Source organism: Cryptomeria japonica, chromosome 1 (genome assembly GCF_030272615.1).
Source record: "Cryptomeria japonica chromosome 1, Sugi_1.0, whole genome shotgun sequence".
In the NCBI taxonomy this organism is placed as follows: Eukaryota; Viridiplantae; Streptophyta; class Pinopsida; order Cupressales; family Cupressaceae; genus Cryptomeria; species Cryptomeria japonica.
In genome coordinates this window covers 302,913,654-302,939,764 of record NC_081405.1, presented here as the reverse complement: position 1 = coordinate 302,939,764, position 26,111 = coordinate 302,913,654, and positions in this window count along the sequence as shown.

Below are 26,111 nucleotides of genomic sequence, written 5' to 3'. Positions count from 1 at the left end.
ACAGAGTCCTAGGTTTGCATGTCAGAATTGCCCGTGCCAGCGACACCAACAATGGTTAGAACCATGGGGTCTCTAGTCATATCCACATCCATAGTATCCCCATCAGGGGCCCCCATGGTGGTATTAGGGTCCTCTCGCTCCTTGTCCTCAATGGGGTCCTCCTCCGAGTCAATATTTTTGATCACAGGGGTCTTCTTTTTACGCAAGCTTTTGGAAGCCAATCTGGAGGATCTCCTTTTAACCTTAGAATCAGGGGGAGGATTTTCATTCTCAGCATCCTCAGAGGATAAATTTTCATCAAAGACAATACGTTTGCATTTAACATAGGTTTTTCCTTTGCCCTTCCACAAGGAGCAGGAAGTGCTAGGAGAGGCGGACAGAGTCAAACTGGGGGAGACCGTAGATAAAGAAATAGAAGAGGCATAAGAAGACAGAGACATGGAGAAGTTGGTTGTAGAAAATCCTTCTTGAGGATACTAGAAAAATTTGGGGAAGGCCATAGACAGGGTGGCAAGCTACTGAGGAGTAGGCATGGTGATAGGGGTTCACCTAGTTTGCTCAACACTTCACCTAGTTGGTGTTGCTCAATTCCACCAACTCTCCAGGCATAATTGCATTCTATACCTCCAAGTTCTTCTCAATATATTCTAGGGATTTCTTCTTAATCATTCCAAGGTGTTTTCTTCAAGTGTTTTAGCTAGGAACCCTACCAAGTTACAATGCTTCCCATGCACTCAATTATGGCTTTCTTGGCTTCAACTTGTCAAATTGACCTCCTACTGTTGTGAGTTGATACAGAGGTATGGAGATGGATACTACCATGTTTTAAATTCCTTTTTGGGTCTATTTGAGGTTTGCAATCTTTTCCCTCCTTATCGATTTCACCATTTTGCCTAGAAAAGGGCTACAAGGAATTAGCCCTATTAGGCCTCCAAAATCCGGTTTTCTATGGCTTGGAGGAAAACGGTCCAAAAGATCCCCTAGAAAGTTTGGATTTTATTCAAAGATACACCTAGATTCAAGTGTTTTTTTGTGGTTTTGGCTCCTTACTCCACCATACAATATGCTAACCCCAAAATGAGGGTTTTGAAGGGTTTCTAGGCCTTCTAGCTGGCAGTGACTGGTCAAGTTGGTGTTTGGGCATCAAATGATTTTTTCAAGGCTTCTCCTTGCATTGGAAACTCTGTCCCAGCTTCATGGAACCCTCCAAAATCTTAAATGGTGGTTTGGCATTCACCCCTGCACTTTGCACTTCAATTTCACCTTGTTTCCTCTAGTCGGGTTGCTCCTGGACTTGCCTAGAACAAGGTGACAGTCATATTGAAAATCATCTCCAGCACTTGTCCCTACATATGTACACTATATAAGTGGTTTCCCTTCATGTCCCAATAGGCTGTGATGGTAGCACTTGTGGAATTCATGGGGCAACCATTTTACATAGAACTGGTATATACAAGCCAAAACCGGATGTGTGCAAACCAAAACAAGAAAACACTAATGTAAACTATCTACAAGATTCAAATAGAACTAAAAACTCTATAACACACCAAATAAACTCAATCCATTTCTGGATTAATGGATTCAATCCATTTGCATTTACAAAAATGAGCAAAACAAGCCAAAATGCTGCCAACTAGTCTAAAAATGAGTAATTTCAGATTGTTGAACTTACAAAACCAAGTCTCCAACCTTCATAACCATGCAATAGAGGGTTCTTATATAATTTCACACATGTGGAGTCTTTCTAGGGCATTGGAAAATCCCTAACTCCATCGCTAATCAAATTAGGACAAAAGCTGTCATGACAACTTTCAAAAGTTGTCATGACAACGTTTTTTAACTTTGCACTTTTCCACTTTTTGGCCTTCTCAACCTATGAGGCCTATTCTAAGTCATCACTCATGACTTTTAACACATGTCTAAGACTAATTTAACCCTCACTAATTCCTATACCAAGTTTTGACACTTTTGACCATCAAGAAGGTCAACTACCTACTCAAACCACTATTTATGCACAAAATGCAAATCTAAGAAGAATGAACTCAACCTAGGCCTACATTGACTCTAAACACTAACTCTTGGACCCTCTTGGATTCCTTATTCAATGATTGACTTGGATAGGGTCAGTACAAGCCAAAATTGAGAAATCACTACTAGAGTAAGTCCTAGGTGCTCCTGCACCATTCTCCTAAACAAAAGAAAATCATGTCACCTCCTTGGGAATTAGATTCTAATCAATTCCAAGCTTCTTAAAATCTGTCTCAAGCACCCATGTAGCTTCAACATCATCCATACCTTTCCATTTGATTAGGTGCTCCCAATAGGCTTGTTGCCTTGTCTTCTTGACGATCCTTGAACTCAACACCTTCTCGGCCTTTGGATTTGGTTTGGTTAGTAATTGAAGGTTGTTCACATCATCTAATACCTTTGAGTGACTGCAATCTGAACCTTGAATTGGTCCCTTGTATGCAACTAAGTTTGCTATGTTGAAAACCGGTGACAATCCTATGTCACTAGGTAGATCCACCTTGTATGCATTTTCTCCATACTTGGCTAGAATGGCACATGGACCTATCCATCTCATTTTCAACTTGTTAAGAACTCCTTGTTGTAGCCTTTCTTTGTTTAGGTGCACCATGACAAGATCTCCCACTTGAAATTTTAGGTTCTTCCTTCTTTCATCAACTTTTTGTTTGAGTTTGCTTGTGTTTTCTATCAATGCTTGCTTGACTGATTCATGGAACTCCTTCATTGATTGAGAAAAGTCTTTTGCATATCCTCTTCTTGCTGCTGCACTTCCTAAGTCTCTCAACTCCAAAATACCTCTTGGGTGCACACCATAGACCACTTCAAAAGGGCTCTTATCGGTAGTCCTATTCATGGTGTCATTATATGCATATTCATCATGTGAGAGTACTTGATCCCATGTCTGACCATATTCTTTGGTAAGGCACCTCAATAAATTTCCCAAGCTTCTATTCATCACTTCCGTCTACCCATCTGTTTGAGGATGGTAGGCTGATCTAGAAGAGAGGTTGGTTCCAAGCTTTTGCCAAAGTGTCTTCCAAAAATGACTCATGAACTTTGAGTCCCTATCTGAAACAATTCTCATGGGTAAACCATGTATCCTCACTACCTCTTTGAAGAACAAATGAGCTATTTGGCATGCATCATGAGTAGTCTTGCAAGGCACAAAGTGAGCCATTTTGCTAAATCTATCCACAATGACATAAATGCTATCATATCCCTTCTTTGTCCTTGTTAAACCTACTACAAAGTCCATAATAATGCATTCCCAAGGTCTACTTGGTATGGGAAGAGGTTGGTATAAACCGACATTTGAAGAAGTACCTTTGGCCTTTTGGCAAACTATGCAAGTCTCCACATAATTTTTCACATCTTGATTCATCATTGGCCAATAGTAATACCTTTGAACCAACTCTTGAGTCTTATTGACCCCAAAATGTCCACTAAGGCTGCCATTATGCTTCTCTTGTATGAGATTTTCCCTCATTGAGCCTCTAGGCACACAAAGCTGCCCACCTTTAAACAATAGTCCATTTTGCAAAGTAAAATCAGAATACTCACTATGGAAGTGATTTTGATACTCCTTACACACCTTGTACGCATTTGAGAAGTCTTCATCCTCTGAGTATAAGTCTCTAAAATTGTCAACACCTATGCTCCTCAATTGGATTTCTTGGACTGTCAGAAGTCTCCTGCTTAATGCATCAACAACCTAGTTTAACTGCCCTTTCTTGTGCTTAATAGTGAATGTGTAGGCCTGCATGTACTCCACCCATTTCATGTGTTTATGACTGAGTTTTTCTTGTGAGTTTAGAAAACTCAATGCTTGGTTGTCTATATAGACAACAAATTCCTTAGGAAGGAGATAGTGTCTCCACTTCCTCAAAGCCTGCACTAAAGCATATAACTCAATATCATAAGAGGAGTATTTCCTCTTGGAATCACTTAGCTTCTCACTATGGAAGGCTATTGGTATTTCTTCTTGGCTTAGGACAACACCTACTGCAACATTGCTTGCATCACATTCCACTATGAAAAGTTTCTCAAAACTAGGCAACATTGGCACCAGTTGAGTAGCTATCTTCTCCTTCAAGGTTTCAAAACATTTGTTTGCTTGTTCACTCCACTGAAACTTTGCCTTTATTCCACCTCTAATGGAGTCTAACATTGGTGCACAAATAGCACTGAATTTCCTAATGAACTTCCTATAGTACTGAGCTAGTCCATGGAAGCTTCTCACCTCTGTTGCTGACTTAGGAGTAGGCCTATTTACAATGGCTTCAACCTTGCTGGGATCCATCTTGAGGTTTTCTTGAGACAACATAAACCCAAGGTAAACCAACTCCTACTTAACAAACTCACACTTATCCAAGTTCATGGTTATCTTTTCATCATGCAATCTTTGTATTACATCTTGCAAATGATTGATATGATCTACCCTATCCTTACTAAAAATGAGAATATCATCTAGATATACCACCACAAATTTACCTATGAAGTCCTTCATCACCTCAATCATAAGTCTCATGAAGGTGCTTGGATCATTGGATAAGCCAAATGACATAACAAGCCACTCATAAAGACCCTCTATAGTCTTGAATGTAGTTTTCCATTCATCACCCTTCTTAATCCTAATTTGGTGATATCCACTCTTAAGGTCAATCTTGGTAAAGTATTTGGCTTCTCCTAGACAATCCATTAGGTCTTCTATTCTAGGAATTGGGAACCTATATCTGATGGTGATCCTATTTATGGCTCTAGAATCTGTACATAATCTCCAAGTACCACCTTTCTTTGGGGCTAACACGGTAGGGTCAGCACAAGGGCTAATGCTTTTCCTAATTAGGCCTTGGTCTAAGAGCTCTTGGATTTGCTTGGCAATCTCAACATTTTGTTGGGGAGTCATTTTATAAGCTGCCTTATTAGGCAAGGATGCTCCAGGAATGAAGTCTATTTGATGGCTTATGGTTCTTTTAGGAGGTAAGGTGGCTGGTTGTCCATCACTTACTATGCCTCTGAATTTCTTCAACAAATCTTGCACCTCTATTGGCAAATCTGGTTGCTCTTTCTTGTCTTCCTCTTTGGGCTTCATTACTAGTGCAAACCCTATACCTTCACCTTCCTCAAGTGTCTTCTAGAACTATTTTTCACTCATCAAAAGAACATTAGGACCTGCTGCCCTCTTTTCAACTTCCTCAAGGATAGACTAAATCTTGAATGTTACTCCATCTTTCTTGAATGAGTATGCATTCTTGGCTCCATCATGGATAGCTTGTCTATCAAATTTCCATGGTCTTCCTAATAGAAGATGACATGCATCCATGGGTAGGACATCACATAACACCCTGTCCTTATACCTCCCAATGGTAAAATCCACCCATGCTTACTCATTGACTAGGACATGTTGGCCTTTGTTCAACCAAGTGACTCTATAAGGATTGTTGTGAGGTATCCTTTGCAATTTGAGCTTACTCACTGCCTCTTCTGACACAATGTTGTCTGTAGACCCTGAATCAATGATTACTATGTAGACTTTGTCCATAATCTTGAATTTGATCCTAAATAAGGACCTTCTTTGGCTTGGCTCTTCTTTGACCGGTTCTTTGATTAAAGTTCTCCTTATCATCAAGTTTTCACCTACCTATGACTCTAAGGCAACCTCTGAAGTCTTGCTGCTTGAAGACTCTTCTTGAAGATAGTTCACTCTTCTTTCACTACCATGTGATGATGTTCCCTTCTCTAGACACCTATATGCTGGATGACCAAGTTGGTTGCAATGCTAACACTTCATTGTTAAAAAATATGAGGAACCTCTACCTTGGCTACTAGATCTTCCTCTGAAACCACTGTTGGACCCCCTTCCTCTATTGAGTCCTCCTTTACTAGTGCCACTCTCTTGTTGCTCAGTGAGTTTAGACTCTCCTTTTGTTCTTTGTTTAGAACTTCTTCCTCCAAAGCCTCCCCTATGGCCTCTATTGTCTTTTCCTCTACCCCTGCCCCTATTGTTGCTTGAGTCATGTCTTCTTTTCAGTTTTTCCTCCACTTTAAGGGCAAGTTGATAGGTTTGATGGACTGTTTTTGGGCTCATTAAATTGATTTCTTCTTGGATGTTCCATCGTAGACCATTTAGGTACCTAGCAACCTTGAGACTCTCTTCTTCCACCACATGAGATCTAAGGCTAAGTTTGTGAAACTCCTCCATATAGCTACTAACATCAAGGTCTTTTTGTCTTAAGTTTTGCCTCTTCCTATGAATTTGTACTTCATAGTCATCAGGGAGATAGACTTCTTTGATTCTGACTAACATCCCTTTCCAAAAAGGGATGGGTGCTTTACCCATTTTCTTCCTCTCATCTTGCACAAATATCCACCATGTGAGAGCAGCTCCTCTCATCCTTGACTTGGCTACTTTGACTCTTTGGGCTTCAGTTATGGCTTCACACTCAAAATGATTCTCCATGCCCTCTATCCATTCTAGGACCACTTCTGCATCCATCTTACCAGTGCACAATGGCAATCCTTCTAGTGATTTCCCACTTAAGGCCTTCAATGCCTTCAGGAAAGGTTCTTGTTCTAGGATAGGGTCAGGTTTAGGTACTTTGTCAATCTCTGACACTTCTATACCCTTCCCTTCTACTCCTTCTACCTTTACCAATACTTCATCTGCCTTGGTTTCTACCTAACCAAGCTTACTCTCCAACTCTAGCAACTTCTCCTTCAGGAGCCTATTTTCCTCCTCCTAATCATCCAATTTCTTTGCCAACTCTACATTGGTCACCATGTTATTATCTCCTATAGATTCCACTGAGGACATCTACTCACCTAGCCCAAATCTTATAGGCTCTGATACCAATTTGATAGGGGTTCACCTAGTTTGCTCAACACTTCACCTAGTTGGTGTTGCTCTATTCCACCAACTCTCTAGGCCTAATTGCATTCTATACCTCCAAGTCCTTCTCAATCTCTTCTAGGGATTGCTTCTTAATCATTCCAAGGTGTTTTCTTCAAGTGTTTTAGCTAGGAACCCTACCAAGTTACAATGCTTCCCATGTGCTCAATTATGGCTTTCTTGGCTTCAACTTGTCAAATTGACCTCCTATTGTTGTGAGTTGATGCAGAGGTGTGGAGGTGGCTACCACCATGTTTTGAATGCCTTTTTGGGTCTATTTGAGGTTTTCACTCTTTTCCCTCCTTACTGATTTCACCATTTTGCCTAAAAAAGGGCTACAAGGAATTAGCCTTATTAGGCCTCCAAAATCCAGTTTTCTAGGGCTTGGAGGAAAACGGTCCAAAAGAACCCCTAGAAAGTTTGGATTTTCTTCAAAGATACACCTAGCCTCAAGTGATTTTTGTGGTTTTGGCTCCTTACTCCACCATACTATTGACATTACAATAGAAAGGAGATTGTTGGCATTTCAATAAGGATATTGAGAAGGTTGTTGGAGATTGTTGATATAACTGAAGAAGGATGATTACTGTCTTAATAATATTGTTTTGTCATTGATGTCAAGAAATTGATTTTCTGATTTAGTATGATGTTGCCATATCTTGAGAAGTATGTGTTGATGAGTATTAGGAGGTCGGTAAGTGACACAAAAAGAATGTGATAAAGAAGGGGAATAATAAGTTATTCAATGGGCAACTATTACCGAGTTAGACAATGATGAGATCATGTTGTTTTGATTGTTTTGATATCCTACATATGTTGTTGATTATAAGTTTAATACTGTATTATGTCACCGAGCAAGGAACCTAGTTGGTAAACCCTAAGGTACCTAGTCGGTAAACCCTAAGGTTATCGATATCAATTAAAGAAGGTAGAATGTCTACCGAGTGAAGTTCAGTATTAACCAAGTAACAACCAAGTTATAATAGATCACATTGGATGGATAAAAGCATTATTTAATGAAGGATGCTAATGAGCTGGAGATGAATAAGTGATTGGTTTGTTGTGCAAGAAGTTTGTTGAGGATCAACGACATGGAAAATACAGGAGGAAGATCTAGAACACAAATTGAACCGTAATAACCTAGCACAAGTTCCAAGGTGAGGTAAAACATTTTCAGATCGAAGAATATATTGAACCTAGTCAAGTTTGATGATCTGATGGCTAAGATTGTTCATGGGAAATGTAATCAAGGAGATTAAGCGGTTAGAAATTGTTAATAAGGAATTGTTGATAAACAATGCATGCAGGCGAATGTATGCATAGTGATGCTACAAGAATGTTTACCGAGCTTAGAAGCTTGAAGATCTGAGTGAAGAACATATTGAGAAGCCCAGCAAGCCCATCAAGGGACTAGATAAGTCTTATGACAAGATTGTTTTGAGCAAATAGAATCTTCTTTAGCATTTTAGATGTGAAGTTGAAAATATATTTATTATTGTTATTTGTTTTGTAAGTGACAAGAAATCTCTTAACCGAGTGGACCTAATAGTCTTATTTGTAAACCTTCTAGAAAGGTAACATTCTAAATGAGTGTTTGAAATCCTTTGACAAGGTCACTTCTAACAAAGTGCAAGACTCTAACAAGTCTGAGGGAAATCCCTTAACCGAGTCACATCTAGCAATGTGTTTGTAATCTTTAACATGATTTGCTTTTAACCGAGCATACTCTAGAAGGGTATATTTCTTAGTGGGTCCAAAATCCCACAGTGGTTTTTCCCTATTTGGGTTTCCATGTTAAATCTGGTGTTATATGTGTTGTGATGTTATCTGTTCATGAGTTTGAATGTTTCACTGTTTTGGTTACATATTCTGAAGTATAAGCTACCGAGGTTGAATCTGTTGAATATATTGAAGATTAAGTTTGTATGATTCAACCCCCCTCTCATCTTATTAACTATTGGCATTAGAACTTTACAATTGGTATCAGAGCTTTGGACTCCGGAAGAAAATTTTAAAGGTACTTGAGGCAGAGATCCGAAGATGTATAAAAGGGATGCACCAAAGCTAAACAAGTCAAGTTTCTCCACATGGCAGAAAAGGATGAAGCTGCACTTATCAGGAATTGGAGAATATGCAACATATTATCAGGAGAATGATTACATAGCACCTAGCACCAACCTAATGACCATGGAAGAGATAAAGGCAAAGCAAGAACATATCCAAGCTATGATTGAAACAACATCAACATTGACTGACTCAGAGTTTAATGATCTAGAAGGCTGTAATGATGCAAATGCGATGTTCACCAAGCTCATATCTGTGTATGGCAGTGATGAACATGTTCAAAGAGAAAAAGTAGATAGTCTAAGAGGACAACTTGAATCCATGAGAATGAATGAAGGTGAGAACATAACCCAATATAGTACAAGGTTAAAGGAAATTGTCAATCAAATTAAAGGAGCAGGAGGAACTATTAAAGAAAAGGATGTAACAAGTAAGTTGTTGAGAACCCTTCTACCTGCTTATGCCATTCAAGTCTTTGCAATCAATGAATTAAGGTCTATACTAAACATTTCAGTCTCTTAGGATGCCACTATCGGTAAGCTACATGCATTTGAGTTAAGTAATTTTGATAACAGTGGGTCTTCGGTAAATAAAGTAGAATCTGCATTCAATTCTTTTCATATTCGTGAATTTGATGACTATAAGGATAGAATGAATAAGTATTCTAAAGGAAATCACAGTGGAGCAAGTGAGAGATTTCGTAAAAACATGGAAGAAGTACACAAACTATATGAGGAAATCATAAAGCAAGAAGAGTTTGAAGCACTATTGGTCAGAAGGTTACCGAGAGGCAAAGGTAAGTATAAAGGAAAGCTACCTTTGAAATGTTTCAATTGTGATAAAATAGGACATATGGCTTCTAATTGCCATGACAAAGAATCTAGTGAAAAGAGAGAATACTGTGATAACAGGCAGAAAGATAACCAATACAAAGGACACCAAGACTTCAGAAAGAGAGACAGAAAGACATGCCTAGTAGCTGATGAGGAATCCAACGATGATAACTCTGATGAAACTAATACAAAGGAAGTTGTTTATGTGGCTATTAAAGATGGATCAGATGAAGAAAGGTATGAAGAAAAAGCCCTAATATCTCACATAAATAATAATTACTCTTGGATCATAGACAGTGGATGCTCACATCACATGACAGGTGATAAACACAAGTTTGTTAAATTAGAAGACTATGATGGAGGATATGTAAGATTTGGTAATGATGCACCATGTCCGATGAAAGGTAAAGGATCTATAACACTTCTTGACAATGCTAAATGTGATGATGTATACTGGGTTGAAGGTTTGAAATACAATTTGTTGAGTGTAGCACAACTAAACAATACAGGACACCGAATAGAATTCCAGAAGGGATGTGTCAAAGTTCATGACAAACATGGAAAGCTGGCTGCTACCGAGACACAAACAAAAGGTAATACATTTCATCTTGACTCAACTCGGAACAAATGTCTGTATGCAAAAGTAGAAGATACCTGGTTATGGCATAAAAGGTTTTGTCATGTAAATTTTGATAATTTGATCAAAATAAGTAAGAAGCACTGAGTAAGAGGTCTACTGAGCTTGGAAAAACCTGAGAATGCTATGTGCTGAGGATGCCAGATGGGTAAGATGAAAAGATCAAGCTTTACAAGTAAGTCCTACACTTCTAAAGGAATTTTAGATCTAGTACACACTGATCTTTGTGGTCCCATGAAAGTTCAAAGTTATTATGGTGATAAATATTTCATATTATTTATGGATGATTACTCAAGGATGATGCCAGTTATGTTTTTAAAAGAAAAATTAGATGCTTTTCAAATGTTTAAATGGTACAAGGCAAGAGTTGAAAATGAAACAGGAAGACAACTGAAATGTCTTAGATCTGATAGAGGAGGAGAGTTCACTTCTGATGAATTTAACTTATTCTGCAATGATCATGGTATAAAAAGACAAGTGTTTGCACTGAGAACACATCAGCAAAATGGGATAGTTGAGAGAAGAAACAAATCAATTGTAGATTGTGCCTGAACCCTGATGATAGAAAAGAGGGTACCTCAAACATTTTGGAGAGAAGCAATCAACACTGCAGTTTACACCTTGAACTGAGTACAACTGAAGAAAGGAACTATGAAGACACCATATGAAATCTGGTATGACAAGAAACCTAATGTAAGTTATTTTAAAATCTTTGGAAGTAGATGTTATGTTCATAAAGATGATAGAAATGGAAAGTTTGATCAGAAAAGAGAGGAAGAAACATTTCTTGGTTATTCTTCTAGAAGTAAAGAATTTAAATGTTTGATCAAATCATCTAACAAAATAGTAGAAAGTGCAAATGTGAAAATTGATGAATTTGCAGAAAGAAATGATGAAGGAAATTCCAAAGAACCAGAAAATTATGAAGAATTTGTTTATGTTCAACCGAGAAGTCCTACCGAGAAAGTTGCTGAAGAAAATGAAGATAATATCCAGCTACTGAGTGATGAAGAAGATCATACAGAGCCTACCGAGCTTATATTAGCCAAATATGTCAGAAGAAATCATGCATCAAATCAGATTATAGGAGATAAGGATGATTCAGTGATGACAAGGAACAAACTAAGAGAGAACACATGCCTGATATCTGAATTTGAACTGAGAATAGTCAAAGAGGCATTTAACAATGGAGATTGGGTAAATGCTATGACAGAAGAGATTGATCAAATCAAGAAGAATGAAACATGGACATTGGTCCCAAGATCGAAGGACAAAAATGTAATCGGTATAGTGGAATTTCAGAAACAAGCTAAATGAAAAAGGTGAGGTCATTCGGAACAAAGCAAGACTAGTTTGCAAAGGTTATGCTCAAGAAGAAGGAATAGATTATGTTGAGACTTTTGCACCTATGGCTAGACTTGAGGGAGTAAGAACATTGTTGGCATATGCTGCTTTCAAAAATTTCAAGGTATATCAAATGTATGTTAAATCTACATTTTTGAATGGTATACTAGAAGAAGAAGTTTACATTGAACAACCTAAAGGATTTGTTGAAGACAAGAGTAAACATCAGGTATGTAAATTAAACAAAGCTTTATATGGTCTGAAACAAGCACCTAGAGCATGGTATGAGCGACTGCACTCTTACTTAATCAAGATTGGTTTTATAAGAACAAGTGAAAACAACAATACGTACATGAAGAATGATGAGGACAATGGAATACTGATCTCAGCCATATTTGTTGATGATATTATTTTTTGTGGAAATGATTCTCTATGCAAGAACTTTGGAAATGAAATGTGCAAAGAATTTGAGATGTCATTAATCGGTGAGATAAAGTATTTTATAGGTTTACAAATACTGCAAATGAAAGATGAGATTTTCATTACTCAATCCAAGTACATAAAGGAAATCTTGAAGAAATCTAGAATGGAGGATTCTAAACCTGTAAGTACTCCTATGAATACTAACTGTAAACTATCAAAGAATGATGAATCTGCATCAGTTGATGAGACACTTTACTGATCTATGATTGGAAAGTTGCAATATGTTGTTCACAGCAGGACGGATATAGCACATGCAGTAGGAATAGTTGCAAGGTTTTTTGCAGATCCCAAAGAAACCCATATGACAACAATCAAGAGAATTTTCAAATACCTGAGAGGCACTGAAGATTATGGCTTAGTATATGAAAAGAGGAATGATTTTGATTTAAAAGTTTATACTGATGCTGATTGGGCAGGAAACATTGATGACATGAAAAGCACAAGTGGTGGAGCTTTCTTCTTGGGAGAAAGACTAGTAAGTTGGCTTAGCAAGAAACAAGCATGCATTTCATAGTCAATAGCTGAAGCTGAATATGCCACTGCAACATTGAATTGTACAAATATAGCATGGATCAAGCAACTATTGGAAGGTGTAAATGAAAAAGTTACCAAGCCAGTAGCTATATTCTATGATAATACTAGTGCCATTAACATTTCAAAGAATCTGGTAATGCACTCTAAGACAAAGCATATCTCTATAAAGTATCATTATCTCAGAGAAGAAGTTCAAGGGAAGAAAGTTGTGATGGAATATATCAGTTCAAAGGAGAAAATAGTAGACATCTTCACAAAGCCACTGCCAAGGGACACTTTTGACTATCTGAGAAGCAAGTTAGGGGTCCTACCCCTATCTTCTACTCACTGACAGAGTTCAGTGAAAGCATCAATTCAATGACTATAGAATATTATTTGTGGATTGATGCTGATTTATGCACTTTAGGAGGTTTTCTAAAGGTGTGCAGGAAATAGTGATTGGAGATAATTTGCTCTGACCGGGACTGAGATGATACATGTGTAACATTGCAAGGAAATTACTTCACAAAGGAAGAAATCCTGAATTAGTTTTTTTTTTCTTTTTGGCATTGTTGTCAAAGGGGGAGAAGACTAAATGGAGAAGATAACAAAAAACCAATGACAGGGGGAGAAGACTTCAGGCGAAGGTTCAAACAGCTCAAGGATAGAAGTCTAAACAGTAATCTGAATTTGAATCAGTTGGAACAAATCAAGTTGGTATTACCATTTAATTGTTGGTTTTGTCATCAATGCCAAAGGGGGAGATTGTTGGCATTACAATAGAAAGGAGATTGTTGGCATTTCAATAAGGATATTGAGAAGGTTGTTGGAGATTGTTGATATAACTGAAGAAGGATGATTACTGTCTTAATAATATTGTTTTGTCATTCATGTCAAGAAATTGATTTTCTGATTCAGTATGATGTTGCCATATCTTGATAATTATGTGTTGATGAGTATTAGGAGGTCGGTAAGTGACACAGAAAGAATGTGATAATGAAGGGGAATAATAAGTTATTCAATGGGCAACTATTACCGAGTTAGACAATGATGAGATTATGTTGTTTTGATATCCTACATATGGTGTTGATTATAAGTTTAATACTATATTATGTCACCGAGCAAGGAACCTAGTTGGTAAACCCTAAGGTACCTAGTCGGTAGGCCCTAAGGTTATCGATATCGGTTAAAGAAGGCAGAATGTCTACCGAGAGAAGTTCAGTATTAATCGAGTAACAACCGAGTTATAATAGATCACATTGGATGGATAAAAGCATTATTTAATGAAGGATGCTGATGAGTTGGAGATGAATAAATGATTGGTTTGTCGTGCAAGAAGTTTCTTGAGGATCGACGACATGGAAAATACAGGAGGAAGATCTACAACACAAATTGAACTGCAATAACCTAGCACAAGTTCCAAGGTGAGGTAAAACATTTTCAGATCGAAGAATACATTGAACCTAGTCAAGTTTGATGATCTGATGGATAAGATTGATCATGGGAAATGTGATCAAGGAGATTAAGCGATTAGAAATTATTTATAAATAAGGAATTGTTGATAAACAATGCATGCGGGAAAATGTATGCACAATGATGCTATAGGAATGTTTATCAAGCTCAAAAGCTTGAAGATCTGATTGAAGAACAGATTGAGAAGCCCAACAAGCCCATCAAGGGACTAGATAAGTCTTATGACAAGATTGTTTTGAGAAAATAGAATCTGCTTTAGCATTTCAGATGTGAAGTTGCAAATATATTTATTAGTGTTATTTGTTTTGTAAGTGACATGAAATCTCTTAACCGAGTGGACCTAACAGTCTTATTTGTAAACCCTCTAGCAAGGTAACATTCTAAATGAGTGTTTTAAATCCTTTGACAAGGTCACTTCTAACAAAGTGCAAGCCTCTAACAAGTTTGAGGGAAATCCCTTAATCGAGTCACATCTAGCAATGTGTTTGTAATCTTTAACATGATTTGCTTTTAACCAAGCATACTCTAGAAGGGTATATTTCTTAGTGGGTTTGAAATCCCACAGTGGTTTTTCCCTATTTGGGTTTCCATGTTAAATATGGTGTTATATGTGTTGTGATGTTATCTGTTCACGAGTTTGAATGATTTACAGTTTTGGTTACATATTCTGAAGTATAAGCTACCGAGGTTGAATCTGTTGAATATATTGAAGATTAAGTTTGTATGATTCACCCCCCCTCTCATCTTATTAACTATTGGCATCAGAACTTTACACGTACAATATGCTAACCCCAAAATGAGGGTTTTGAAGGGTTTCTAGGCCTTCTAGCCAACAATGACTGGTCAAGTTGGTGTTTGGGCATCAAATAATTTTGTCAAGTCTTCTCCTTGCATTGGAAACTCTTTCCCAACTTCATGGACCCATCCAAAATCTTAAATGGTGGTTTGGCATTCACCCCTGCACTTTGCACTTCAATTTCACCTTGTTTCCTCTAGTCGGGTTGCTTCTGGACTCACCTAGAACAAGGTGATAGTCATATTGAGAATCATCTCTAGCACTTTTCCCTACATATGTACACTATACAAGTGGTTTCCCTTCATGTTCCAATAGGCTGTGATGGTAGCACGTTTGGAGGGCAACCATTTTACATAAAACTGGTATATACAAGCCAAAACTAGATGTGTGCAAACCAAAATGAGAAAACACTAATGTAAACTATCTACAAGATTGAAATAGAACTAACAACTCTATAACACACCAAACAAACTCAATCCATTTCCGGATTAATGGATTCAATCCATTTGTATTTACAAAAATGAACAAAACAAGCCAAAATGATGCCAACTAGTCTGAAAATGAGTAGTTTCAGATTGTTGAACTTACAAAACTAAGTCTCCAACCTTCATAACTGTGCAATAGAGGGTTCTTATATCATTTCCCACATGTGGAGTCTTTCTAGGGCGTTGGACAATCCCTAACTCCATTACTAATCAAATTAGGACAAAAGTTGTCATGACAACTTTTTGCAACTTTGCACTTTTCCACTTTTTGGCCTTCTCAACCTATGAGGCCTATTCTAAGTCATCACTCATGACTTTTAATACACATCTAAGACTAATTTAACTCTCACTAATGCCTATACCAAGTTTTGACACATTTGACCATCAAGAAGGTCAACTACCTACTCAAACCACTATTTATGCACAAAATGCAAACCTAAGAAGAATGAACTCAACCTAGGCCTACATTGACTCTAAACACTAACTCTTGGACCCTCCTAGAGTCCTTATTCACTAACTAACTTGGCTAGGGTTTGTACAAGCCGAAATTGAGAAATCACCACATGGGGGGATGAGAGAGTGAGAGGTTCTAGGGGGGGCAAAGGGCCTCATGAAATTTGTACAGCTTGAAAAATGAGGCCCTGGTGAAGGAGGTATGGTGGCTTATCCCCATGCTTGGGATCCATGGTTTCTTTAACAGACCTCTCAATGGAATGTAGTAAATAAAAGGGTAGACAGAGAAAATCATTATTGCAGAAATAATTTAGAAGGGGAAAATGATAGTAGTAAAATACCTTGTGCTTGCCCTTGAGAGTGAAGTACTTCATGATCATAAGGTAGATCATGTTCCACGGGTGCTTAAGATCCTCCCGAGAAAACCCACCTTGGAGTTTGATAGGTTCCTCGTGGTTGCGGAAGAAGCGTTTCAAACCTTCGTTGTGGGCAACATGGCTGGTGCGCTTCCAACGTTGAGCGTCGAGGCTCCTACAATACATATCCTTTTCTAACCATTCCTCCTACACATTCAAGTGATTCTATCGTTTCTTTTTCTACAACAAGCTTCTGATTCTGCATTCCCAATTATCTCCATTTTGGAAGACACATGAATTAATTTTTATCTACACCTTTGATTGTAGAAGGGACATTTTTTACTAGATCAACTCTTACATGAAGATCTTGTTGATTGATGTTTTAACAAATCTCAAATTAGATGAGAATGCAAAATCAAATCACATCTCTCTTGAAAGGTATCAAAATTTAAAATATAAAATGAATAACCCCAAGGGTCATTTTAGTTAGGCTTTGACTTGTATATTAAATATGAGGGTTTAATATATAAAAAAATTGTACTTGTAGTATCCCAAACCCTAAAATGGTTTTTTGATCTCATATTTGATTATATTTTATTATTGAAAACACTTTGGTAAGATATATTTTTTTACACTTTTGAATCAAATTTAAATCAAACTTCATACATGCCTTAATTTACACACATACATCCTAATTTACACAGACACACATGTATACTAGTTTACACGTCATGTCTTAATTTAAATCAAATTGCATTTTTAATTAAATGAATTTATGTCACACATGTCCTAATGAATACATCTATACATGCTAAATAATTTTAATAACACACAGAAATTATGCATCTGCATTAAAAAAATTAAAGATATACATGATCCTAATTGTGCATACATCCCCTTAAGACATTTTCAACTCATACATGCATCACAATTTACTTTGTACATGTACACACGTACTATTATTTAACATCACATGGTATATAAAAATTAATTCATGGGTTCAAACACATTTACTTAGGTGTACTAAATAGGTCATACCACATAACGTGGTTCAGATGACAGTGAAGAGATTTATCTTTTTTGAGGCACTCTTTCATTTACTAAAGATGTCAACATCACTCTTCTTGAAATGGTCTTATCTATTGTTCGAGATTTTTTACCAATGTTCACCAAACCTTTCTTAAAATTTTCAGAAATAGATTTTTGTAGTTGAGAAGATTTCCTCTTTTGACTTGGTGTATCTATACCCAACAATTTTAGTGGATCTATTAAGTCTTTACGAGTAAGTACAATTGATAACAATTGAGCTTTCTCTAGTGTAGTAACAAGATTATTGAAATGAGATATTATTTCTTTTTCACTTTTATTCATTTATCTCCTTTTAGTATTTCTAGGTTCTTCATTGAGATTTTTCAACTCATTCACATCCATTTCAAGTAAATGATCTAAATTTTTATAAGAAATATTTATCTTCACCTATTTAGCTAGATCCACAATATGCTCATCCATACCAATAGGAGGTAAGGAGCCTAACCCCTCTCCTTTGACCTCCATTGGTTCAAATTGGGCAAGCTCCTCCCTATGTTCTTCAGCTATAATGTGTTATTCAACAGATTTGTTTGCCTCAACTCCCGGTTGAGAACTTCTTTCTTCTTGAGCCTGTTCTACACATAATTTAAGATGACAGAGAATATTTTTAATGCATTGAAATTCCAAGTATAATTTGAAACCAAAGTTTCAAGTCATAATAAGACATAAATATTATGTCATAATAGGTGGACTATTATGTCATATTTAAGACCTATTATTGCATAATAGGTCCTAATATCACATGCAATAGGTCCTAATATCTGCATAATATAGGTCTTAAGGGGACTCAAGTATAATATGAAATGTTTTTGTATACGTGGTCATATTAAGTCATAATAAGACCTATTATGTCATAATAGGTTCTATTATGTCATATTTAAAACCTATAATCACATAACAAGTCCTAATCTCACATAATAGGTCCTAATATCACATAATATAGGTCTTAAGGAGATTCAAGTATAATGTGAAATGTTTTTACATACATGGTCATATTAAGTCATAATAAGACCTATTATGTCATATTTAAGACCTATTATCGCATAATAGGTCCTAATATCACACAATAGGTCCTAATATATCACATAATATAGGTCTTATTATGACTTAATATGACCACATATGTAAAAAAAATTCACATTATACTTGACTTAATATGACCATGTATGCAATTTAACATGACCACATATTAGGACCTAAATTATGCTATTATAGGTTATTACTATCAGATACATAATATGCCCTAATATCACATAATGTAGGTCTTAAGGGGACTCAAGTATATAATGTGGACTATTTTTGCATAAGTGGTTATATTAAGTCATAATAAGACTCATTATGTCATAATAGGTTCTATTATTCCATATTTCATATAGGTATTATCACATATAATAGGTCCTAATATCACATAATAGGTCCTAGTATCACATAATATAGGTTTGAAAGTGTTTGATTGTTTTGATCATGCAAGCACAAATCCTAGGGCTGGCTGGGACAATAGTTGTTGAATCTCACTTGGGGGGTTACCTCGAGCTACGCAATTCAATGTGGATACTTAGGTGCTTGACCCCATTGGCTCCCCTCCATGATACTCACTTCTCTGAGGAAGCCAAGTACCAGTCCCCACTAAATGGTGCAAAATTATCTTAGAAGCTTCTGGTTGGTTAGATAAGCATGTCGGTAAAGTTTTATCACTAGATCACAACTAGTTTTGAAGATATTAAAGTTTTCATTTTGGAGGGTTATAATTAAAAGTTTAAACTTAATTCTGGGGACTTTGGACCCTCTGACTCACCCTGAAAAATTGGGTGTAAATGACATAGTGGTTTATGATGTAATAGAGCACTTTGCGAGCTTTCTGGTGCTTCAAATGATTCGTCAATCAGACACACGGTTCACGAGTTAATGGCCTCTGGAAGTTTGTACTCCTGAAATAGGAAATATAATTTGCATCGAACACATAAATGACTTGTAAAAGGGAGGGACATGTGTTGATGTGCGTTTTAACACATCATAGGGCATCTAGATTGGAGTTCAGGTCAGTTATAGTTTATTGGGTGGTTTTAGGCCATGCTTTTGTAATACCGTTTGACGGTTTCTTGTATTGTATCTCCTTTATATGAGGTGTGTGAGATATAGGTTGTGTGTAAGAGTCTTATGGCTATTGAGTTACCTTCGAATCTCTGATTAGTGGTACTCCTGTGAAGAGCTTGCTCTGTAAATATATTGTAATCTATTTTTTATTGTTGAATAATATATTGGGTGAGTTTTGGAGTGTGGGGTTTTTCTCCCAAAAAGGTTTTCTCCACGTAAATCACTGTGTTGTGGTATGAATGTTATTTATGAGTATTTCTATTAAGTTTCTATAACTGTTGTGAGGATCTGTAAAAGTTTTTGAATTACCCTCCTCTCAAGGTTAGTGTAGGAAGTTGTTCCACGACTTAACTTCCTTACATATAAGTGAATTTTCCAAAATATATATCTTTTAATATTTTAATTAGTTTTTATATTAAATTATATTCGATTTTTATTGAAATTAGGTCATCAACACTAAAATATAAGGTTGATTATCTTGTCAAGGAAAAATACTAAAATTTATTTAATTTTTTAAAAAATATGATGCAATAGAGAAAAGAATTTATGTCAAGATGATATAATTCTTTTCTATTTTGGATAAATAATTAAGAAAAAAGGTGGCAGAAATTGGAAAGAGTTATATTTCAGCACACACACAACTTTTTTAATTTATTAAAAAATATATATTTATAAAAAATAGTAAAAAATATATCCATGCACTAAAGTTTCTAGTTATCAATATAAACAAAAAATTGATGAAAAAAGGTAAAATTTACTAAATAAAGTGTGGTGGCTTGTGTAAATTCAATTTCAGCATTTTATCAACAACTAAATTATAGTGTTTAATTTATAAAAACTACATTCAAATAATTTTTTAAATTTTTGTTAAAATTACAAACATAAAATAGACAAAAGACTATAAACTTTATTAGTTTACATCATTTCAAAATTCAAAATATATATTTCACTTTCTATTGATTTAATTTAAAAAGTTGAATCAACATTGACTATTTCCTTTATAAAAGTGTGACACAACTTTGTACTTTTACCCTATAGTTGGATACTTGGACCTTGGACCTTGCTTGTCTCCATGCTTATTTAATCAAGGTTGTCTTCTTGGCCTTAACTTGGATATAAATTCTCAACCTCCATCTACTTGGCCTTCCATCATAAATGATCTTTGCATCCTCACCATCCAATTATCCAGATTGAATTTCAACCCCTGATTCCATGCCACCTCACTCTTGGCCTTGGAAAGTCTATTAATAGAGTCATTTCCAACATGTAAATCATCTTTTGTTTTTGCATCAAACTAATGCTCAATTTCATCTAGCTTATGCATCCTTTTAGTCTAGTTTAGCATATTTAGCATGCTTCTAACTTAAGATCTTGTTTATATCCTTATTTTTAGCTCAAACTTATCTTGTATATCTTGCATTTAGCTCTCATATTAGCTTAATTGCACATCATTGCAGAAATTTCATTTTCTAAGTTGTCATTTAGTTGAATCATGTGCATAATTTGAGAGCACTAACATTGTAGATTCACTAAGTCCTTGTAAATAGAGGACAATGGGATGTTCATGAGAGTTCTTGCATTTTCATTTGGTTATATGCTTTTATTTGAATCTCTCAAACTAATGAATCATTGGTACACTTAGGTGCTAACCCCCTTTTCTTGTGTACAAATAGAATATTCAGATATGTTGAAAGATCTATTGATGAGATGTTTAGAAGTTTTTCTAAGCTCCTACAGGAGAATATTTTAGTCAGGAACTAGTTCCCCCCTATCCCTTTGATGATGGAATAATGAAGAATTGGAATCTTCCCCCTTCATATGCTAGATTTGATGATTCAAAACAATTGAAGAGGTAGAACGCTAGGTGGGCTCCTCCCACGGTGGGGAGGCATAAATTGAATTTTGATGGAGTTGCTAGACAAGGGTTGGTTGCTACCAAAGGATTTATAAGGTTTGTTGAAGGAACTTTGATGGCTTCTTACTCAGGTAGTATTAGAAAGGGTACTAGCAATCAGGTTGAGGCCATGGCTCTATTATGGGTGTTAAAAATTTCACTCTCTATTAGAATCCACAATTTAGAAAATTAAGGGAGACTCTAAACTCATCATAGATACGATTAATAGTGGCAATATGGTTGGCTAGTCTATTGAAGAAATTATTAGTGATGTCCAAAAAATGTTGTTAGAACTTGATACTTTTGTTACAAAACATATCTATAGAGAAGGAAAGAAAGTGGCTAATGCCATGGTGGCCCTAGGTTTGGGGTTGGGTCGTCTAAGGGGGACTACTCGACAAATAATATCCAAGACTCCTAATTGAGGAGAGTAGGAATAACTATATTTTTGAATGACTTGTATTTGGTTGTGTGGTGCCCTTCTTGATCTAGTTTTCGTGGGACTAAGATGAGGGAAATATGATTCAAATTTGAATGTTTTCTGGCGGGAATGGATTTGAGTTACCAAATAAGTGAAAGCAATTGGACAACTATTTTGGAGGAAGGATTAGTCACCAATATAGGGTGGATAAGTAGGAATAGGGCTAAGCCTAGATGGTGAAGAAGGTGGGCCACTTTATAAAGTTGGTCAATTACTTGGTAGATGGTGGTGGTTATGATTATTGGGATGCATATTTTGAAAAGTATGCATACGTGGAAGAGTGAGTGGGATCCTTGCACCACTTTTTTGATGTGGACTCTATGTATGTTGGACAACAAGGAAAAACAAATTTTTTGGTGGGAGCCACATATGCATGGCAAGCTTGTGTGGCTTTTATAGAAGGCCATTTCATGATAACTATATGCTATCATTTTTTGTGCACTTGCTAATGAAAAGACTACTACCTCTAAAAATAAACTTTATTTAGTTGCCATTTCCTATGGTGATGGTATGTAGGCTAGAAAATCTAACCGAAATCTGCCTTTTGGTACTATTGGAATTGAATGTTACACTTGGAATTTATGGAGGGGGAAGTTTAATTATTGTTGCTATTATGCCACACATTTTTTAAATGAAACCATTTTTAAAGCCCTTAATGCTTTTTTGTCTGTTAAGTGTTTATAGAGATAATTTTATGGTTTGTATTTGCCAAATCATTGTGTTAATTGTCACAAGTTTCATTGTCATTACACCAAAAGATCAACCTATTAATGCCTGAGACAACCACTAGACTTATAGAATCCATAGGAAGCAGTTAAGCCATGTCACAAACCCAGGGGCTGCGTTGCATAACACAAGGATACCAAGGGCGCACACCTTGCAACAATCCCCCCCAATGCAAGTGAGGGGTTTGAACCTATGAACAAGCTTTGATACCACTTGTTACAAGTGTGGTTGTCATTGCACCAAAAGATCGACCTATTAATGCTTGATTTAACCACTATACTTATAGAATCCACATGAGGTAGTTAAGCCATGCCACAAATGCAGGCACTACGCTGCACAACACAAGGAGACCAAGGGCACACACCTTGCAATATTAACTGTGTTGATTTTTACCATGGATGGGGATAGGGTTAGAAATGGGCCTAGTGTGCATGCTGAATTCAAAAATGATCTTTTAGTTCAATTTGACAAATCTTGGGATGAGAGGAAGGTCACTGTTGGTGGAGTTTCATTTGAGGTTAATGAAGAAGTCATTTTTGCTACTACAAGCCTCTCGACAAGGGGTAGGAAATGGAAGAAGCGAAGTTGAGAATTTGACAATGAGAGCCTAGCTCAATTCTTTAGGGAAAAGAAGGAACCTGTGAAGTTGCATGGGGATTTTGTGCTTGATAAATTATCAGAGCTTTAGAACAAGGTGTGTTTAATGATTATGAATTTTTTTACCCTTGAGGCTAGGTTTAAGGTGTATTATTTGTATCAGTTTCCCTTGTTAAACCACTTTCATAATTATAGCATTGTAAACTATACACCCTTAATTGGGTGGTACAATTATATGCTTAGGTTAGCACCCACCTTAGTGTATTGCATCTTGCATTTTAAAAATCCCTTTGAGCATTTAATTAGTTAATTTAATTAAATCTAAAGTCCACTTTTATCACTTCACAAATCATAAAATTGGGCCCTTAATCCTAAGTGTGCCCCTTTTTATTTATCATTTTAATCAATCAATTCATCAAAGCCCTAATTAAGTCCTATTTCAACCTTCAAGGCCTGATTTCACATATCTAATTATCTTAAATCGGTGCACCCACTTGGGGATCACCTTATAATCACAATACCTTGCATCCCTAGAAATTTGGAAAAAGTTGATAGGATCGCTGTGAACCACACCGGTCCCAAATTTTTCTCCTTGAATTTTGGGATCATGTTTTGGCGCTATTATAATGTTTAAATCTAGATTGTAGTGAAAAATATCAATTCTAGGTCAGCCTTTGATAAAAAACAAAGTTAGGGTCTCATATATAAAGCCTTTTCTTTCCTCATTTGAAGGATCCATTCTCTATCAATTGAAGGAGGCTCTTATGAAGTGTAAGTGCAGGTTATGTGAAGTCTTGAATCAACAAATCAAGCATCCATCAAGTTTACATCAACCATTTTCATCATCAATTGAAGATATGAAGATATTGAAGAATAATAGGAGATCACCAACTATTGATTGGCTTGTACCTCTCCCTTAGAGTTTGGTATGGTTTCATGTTATTATCATGTCTTCATATGAGTTTCACATCTTATTTTTAGATCTACATTACTACTTTAGATCCATTATTGTATTTGTGATTTGAAGCATTCTCATTTACATTATATTCATATAGGGTTTTATGCTCAAAATGTAGGATAGAACTCTAATTCTTGCATGTTAGCACATTTAGGATCTTATACACAAATAAGGTTCTAGCACACACATATTTCAATACATTATTGGCCATTTGTGAAGGTGGAAATCACCAAAACAAGGGGTTTGACTAAGGCAAAACCCTATATAACCACCCAAAGACCATTTTTCAAGTTGTAGGTGAAGGTATAGGAATTTGACGGATGTAAGATCTTCGGGAAAGTCATATCAGATTGTAGGTACAAATCCAAATTTAAAAGGAGGTCCTAGATCTCTAGGACCAGAGCGCCTAGTGCCCTGGTCCTCTACATTTTGGTGTTTTCTATGGCAATTTAGTGTCTCAGGACTTCAGGGTGTAGAATCCAAAAGATTAGCTCAGTACAATGACAGGGACTAGGGTTCCTAGTGCCCCAATCCAACTCAATTCAGCTTAATTTTCGGTGATAGGTGCACATTTGAGTTTCATTTTTGATTATGTACTTTGTACCTCAATTTCAAATTTGTGTTTTTTGGTATTTTAGTTTATGATTATGTAGATGAGGGAAATGGACAATTTGAATCAAATATTCAAAATGCTTCGAACATCTAACAATGAAGTACTTGCAAGAAACATGCATGCAACATAAAAAAATATCTAAACTAATACACATGCACACTATCAAACTCTACTCTATTGCCCTCCTATTCCTCAAGATTTCACATTTAACATTATTGCTCTTAGAAGCACTTATGCAAAAGGCTATGAGGAAATGGAGATTTGAGGATGCAATAAAATGATATTAAAGATAGAATATGAGAAAATAAGAGATGAAAGGGATAAAAGATCACTGCTTTAAATGTAAAGATAACAGATATGCACTCAAGATGTCAAGATAATGGATGGTTGTTCAAAATGCAAATATTATGGATGCAAGAATGGGAGAGAGGCTTGGTTTTCATAGATGTTCTCTGGTTGAGCTCACGTTGTGGGATGAATATGGGATAAAAAAATAGGGCTTGAGAGTTTAATCCCACATGAATGAGGTGGGTGCAAATAGATAGATGGAAAGATACAAATAAGTGGTGGCTGCATAGTGTAATATGTTTGTGATAATAGCGTGTAATATTAATATAAATGGGTAAATAATATTATGAATGATAATAATAATAATATTAATGATGAAAAATAAATAATGATTTATAATAATGATATTAATGGATAAACAATATTATAAATGATAATAATAATAATAAATATTAATGAAATATATGATAATATTAATGGATAAAAATATAATAGATGAAATAATGATAGATTATGAAATGAATTCACCCGGGAATAAAATGTTAAATTTTACGTGTCTACATTTTTCACCTCTTTGAGACAATGTAGCTTGTCACGTTATTTGATCAAAGAAAATGATCAAGTGATATATGCCCTAGAGATATCCTAGTAGTGTTGGTGATTGATTATGCCCCCTCGAGAGATTGATCAAACACATTGATGGAGATAGATCTTTTGATAGATTATGAGAGAGAAGATTGGATAATTGATAGTGTGCAAGCGATTAAGTTAAGATGCACATATGATGGAAATGCACAGTTGATGAGGCTTAATTGAATAATTGATGGAAATGAATAGTATAGTCAGGTTGATAAGTTGATTAAGCTGATGGAGCTAATTAAGTTGATAAGGATTGATGATAGTGCGAGATAAGGTGATCCAATGATTGATTGATTGATTGATTCAAGGGCATGGAGATTCAAGAAGCCATTTTATTGATTGATAGAGCGATTGATAAATAGTAAGAGACATGCATCAT